The sequence below is a fragment of the Mustela lutreola genome, chromosome 3 (assembly GCF_030435805.1).
Source record: "Mustela lutreola isolate mMusLut2 chromosome 3, mMusLut2.pri, whole genome shotgun sequence".
NCBI lineage: Eukaryota > Metazoa > Chordata > Mammalia > Carnivora > Mustelidae > Mustela > Mustela lutreola.
This window is the reverse complement of record NC_081292.1, coordinates 177829044-177833596: the sequence shown is the minus strand read 5'-3', so window position 1 is coordinate 177833596 and position 4553 is coordinate 177829044. Positions and strand designations below refer to the sequence as shown.

Here is a 4553-nt window from a genome sequence, read left to right as displayed (position 1 = left end):
CTACTAATAATCATAAAAATGCAAATATAGTGATGATTTGGTTTTTTTCTCCCATCAAATTTTTGAACAATTTGTTTCAATGATAGTACTAAACGTTGGCAAAAGCTAGATGAGGCCGACAACTTGTGAACTACTGGAGAGAAAAGAGTAGGAGAACATTTCTGAGGGGCACACTGGCTACCTATATCAGGGCCTTCTAGAAGGCAAAGGAGTTTTGATCCAGTATTTCACTGCTAGGAGCCTTTGACAGGGAGTTAGCTGGCCCCAAATATCTATTCTCCCTTTTATCTCTTAGAAAAAAAAAAATTCACCTAGTTTCATTGAATTAAAATTACATTTCCCAGCCACAACAATGTTATTAGAAAAATAAAAGCTTAAATACAGTTTGTTTTGAAAAAAAAAAATTCTATATATTTAGCCAAATGAGAATTGTAAACAAATGTAAGCCAAGAGTTTAGCAACAAATATCTCTAATTTAAGGTCAGATTATGAGGATTATGAGTGACATTTCTTTCTTTCTTTATAACCTATATTTTTCCTCAAAATATCAATTATAAAACTGAAAAAAATTATCCAAAAAAGGTAGAAGTTTATATAGTTCACAAATATTATGCAAGTGTTAAGGCAGAAGAATCCCTACCACATTACATGATAATCATAGACTCTAAAAGCATGACAAATAGTAGTCTAGGACAAAGTAATGCATGTTGAACATTTTGTTCTTTAAACATTTATTTAAAAATCACTGTTTCAAAAATAAATAGTGATTTCTTAATCACTATCAGCTTAAAATTTCCATTCTAGAGAGGGACCCTGAATAAATGATGGGTGGGGAAGGCTGGTTCACGTTGCTTAGGGTCCACTCTGGGAGGTCATGTTTAAAGAAGCAAGGGAGCACTCAGTCAGTTAAGCATCTGCCTTCATCTCATGGCATGATCTCAAGGTACTGGGATGGAGTCCTGCATCAGGCTCCACATCCAGTGGGGAGTCTGCTTCTCCCTCTCCCTCTGCCTGCTCCCCCAGCCTGGCTCATGTGCTCTCGCTCTCTCAAATAAATAAAATCTTTAAAAATAAAAACAAAAAAATTTAAAAGAAGCACACTCCAACCACCAACAGCAATGGAAAGAGAAGTCTGTTCTTCGTAGCCCCTCAAAGCACATCAAAAGGGTTAAAGGTCCCAGGAGTGCCCCTTCTTCTCCTTTCTAATTCTATTGAGAAAACTCTCATGAACAAAACCCTTCCTCTCCTCTTAGCACCAACTCAAGCACCATTTTTCCCTACTCACCAGAATTTTTTTTTATGTTGTTTAATCTCCTTCCCAGCCAACATGGCCTTCTCCCTCTTCATGATTAGAAGGTAGAGTAGACAATGGGAAGAAAAGGACTTGGTTGATAAAGGATTTTCTCTAGCAAAGGGGGAAGGGAGGAAAATTGTAAACACTGAGGGCTAATGAGTTTTGTCTCAGCAAGTAATGAGCAATTGAACCCCAAAACAAGTGATTGGATCCCTTTGATGCGTTACAGATTAATTATATGGAGAGTATTAGTTAATCACTGTTTCTGACTTCATCAACACAAACTGTGAATTTGGTCAATACAAGTCCTTCCATTTTGGAAAAATGTCTCGAGGCAATATAGGAAACGTAGTCTTGAAACTTTTTATGTAATAACAAAATTCTGACAACACCCACACACAAATCACATTTTCTAATGAAAAAAGGTAGAGCTAAGGAAATTACTGGACTGTCACTACATCATAAAATAGTCAGTGACTTAGAATTCCAAAATCACTTTTTTTGCAGCTAAGAAGAGACCTATGCTATTAACCTAACGTTATTAATAGTTTTCCACTCTTCAACAGTACCAAGAATTATGACTCATATAATAAAGATATCATTTCAGTGACATTAATGGCATTCTCAGGGTTGTAGAAAGCATTGCATGTTCCTTTTAAAATGAGAGTAAAACTCTTTGCACCTATTTTTGATCTTCTTAAAACTTTTAGAAGCACCTTATAGTTCATTTTGTCTGATTGTGTGTGTGTGTGTATATATATAATTATAAATAGAGGGGGGAAAATCACACTTTTCCACCACACAAAACACAATACTAAGTGCTAAGAATAAGATCTTGAAGAACAGCTAGGTCTCCTTCTCCTGCCCCTGGGGTTCCACTGCAAGCTGAAATTTGACATTTCACTTAACAATGACAAACTGTTTTTAATAAAATGGTTGCTACTGCCTCCGAGTGGTAGGTCATTTTCAGAGTTTAAAATTCATTAATCTCAAGTCCTATCGGTCTAAAAGGAGAAAATTTTGAGACTGACACGGTATATATCGTTTTAAGTTTAAATTCTGAACATGATACTGTAGTTTAAGGGCATGAAGAGTATGTTTTATTTAGAAAAGTGTACGAACAACTCATAAGTGTGTGAGTTTGGATGGCTTTGTCCATAAAACCTGCGTTCCACAGGGAAGCAGACAGTGGGCTTTCATTTCTCACTGTTTTCCAGGTAAGCGCTCCTTGACATCCGTGTTTTGCTGGTGGTGCTTTCATCTCTAGTCATCAGCAACATTGAGCCATTGCGTGTATAGAACTCATTATTCATGAAATGCATCTGTGGAAAGAAACAGTGTTATTTTAAATCGCTAATGCATCGGACTGGAATTGTCTGTTTGCTATTTCCCTTCCTTCCTTCCTCTCTCTCTTTCTTGCTTTCTTCTCTCTCTTTCTTTAAGATTTTATTTATTTATTTGTCAGAGAGAGAGAGAGAACACAAGCAAGGAGAGTGGCAGGCAGAGGGAGAAGCAGACTCCCCACTGCACAGGGAGCCCGATGCAGGGGGCCATTCCAGGACCCTGGCATTATGACCTAAGCCAAAGGCAGACCCTTAATTGACTGAGCCACCCAGGCGCCCCTGATTGCTATTTCTAATGGAAGAGTGATAGTACAGTTAACTTGTCAAAAATGAAGATGAAAAGGACAGTTCTGAGGACTGTTTTAAACAAGTGACAAGGCAAGCGGCTATTCCTACAAGTTGCACAAACTTGTTGAAAATTAGCAGCCAACAATATAGTTTGCCCAAATCAAACCCTACATAATTAGTACATCGGATTTTGGATTTTAGATGGTAGATCAAAGGCATCTCTACCTTTTTTCCACTCTGAAATGAACCAAAACATGAAGGCCACTAAACAATCATGGCAACTCGGTCTTCCAGGAAAACAGAAAACACTAAACATCAAAATCATGGAGAGAACTGGGAACTTTGAGAAGAGCTGTTAAAGCACCGACTTCTGCAAAATGATGAAACATGCATGGGACAAGCCAAAGACCTCTTATGTGGAACAAAAAGATTCATGTGCATGGGCTGGGCTGGGGTTACAGAAGACCCCTTTAATCCCACTCGACTCCATGGAGTGACAGGCCACAGTAAGAACAGTCAGAAATCAAAGAAACAGCCAACCCAGGTGTTTAGACAAACAAAATGGATCCAAAGAAACCACACGCAAGAAAATAAAGACTAGGGTGCCTGGGTGGCTCAGTGGGTTAAGCCGCTGCCTTCAGCTCAGGTCTGGGATCGAGTCCCGCATCTGGCTCTCTGCTCAGCAGGGAGCCTGCTTCCTCCTCTCTCTGCCTGACTCTCTGCCTACTTGTGATCTCTCTCTCTCTCTCTGTCAAATAAATAAATAAATAAAATCTTAAAAAAAAAAAAAAGAAAAAGAAAAAGAAAAGAAAGACTAAAAAGCGATAGAACTAGAAGAATGAATCTAATAGTTCTTTCCTCCTTTCTTTTTCTCTTTCCCTTTCTCTCTCCCTTCCTTCCTTCCTTCCTTCCTTCCTTCCTTCCTTCCTTCCTTTCCTTCTCATCCTCATTTGCTGCCTTATACCAGTCTACTCCTCCAGTGTCAAAGCAGAAGGGGCAGATCACGACTCCCAGGCGTCGTGCAAAGTAGGCAGCTCTTCTCAGAGGCAACTTTACCCACTTAAAAATTCATCTCACATTAGCAGTAAGGATTCAGGCATCACCCTGAACCCTTGTTTTCCTTCCTTATTCATAAGTTTAAGGCATCCAATGGTTGTTTCTTTAAATACAAAATGAAATTTTAAAAATCTAGAAAAACCATCATCTAGTCTGGTAGTTCTCAACATGGGTGATTTTGCCCACCCCTTCACCCAGGGGACATTTGGCAATGTCTGGAGATATTTTTGGTTGTTACAGTTGGATAACAATGGACGTTACTATCATTTGGTAGGTAGCGGGAGGGATGCTCCCAGACATGCCATGTCAGGTCCCATGACCAAGAACTGTTTGACCCAAAGCATCAGTAATGCCCAGGCTGATAAACACTGGTCTGATCTGATCATGAAAATGTATGAGAATTACAGATAAATAAGAATGAGGATGGAGAAGTAAGTCAACTCAAAGGCATTTGAAAAATTATAGAACACTTTACTCAAATCTGACCCAATCACTTTGAGAATCTGTATGTAATTAATGATTTTCCCAGAAAATTTGAGTTACAAAAAAAAAACTGTAGAAAATGTAGAGTT

The 4553-nt window shown here is 38.6% G+C and overlaps 1 non-coding gene across 1 annotated transcript; it reads right to left on the bottom strand.

Moving 5' to 3' along the window:
* Positions 1-3918: 3918 nt before the first annotated feature.
* Positions 3919-4071, bottom strand: LOC131828247 (U12 minor spliceosomal RNA). Its single transcript, XR_009352302.1, has one exon. It is a non-coding gene; the product is annotated as a U12 minor spliceosomal RNA (small nuclear RNA).
* Between the last annotated feature and the right edge of the window lie 482 nt (positions 4072-4553).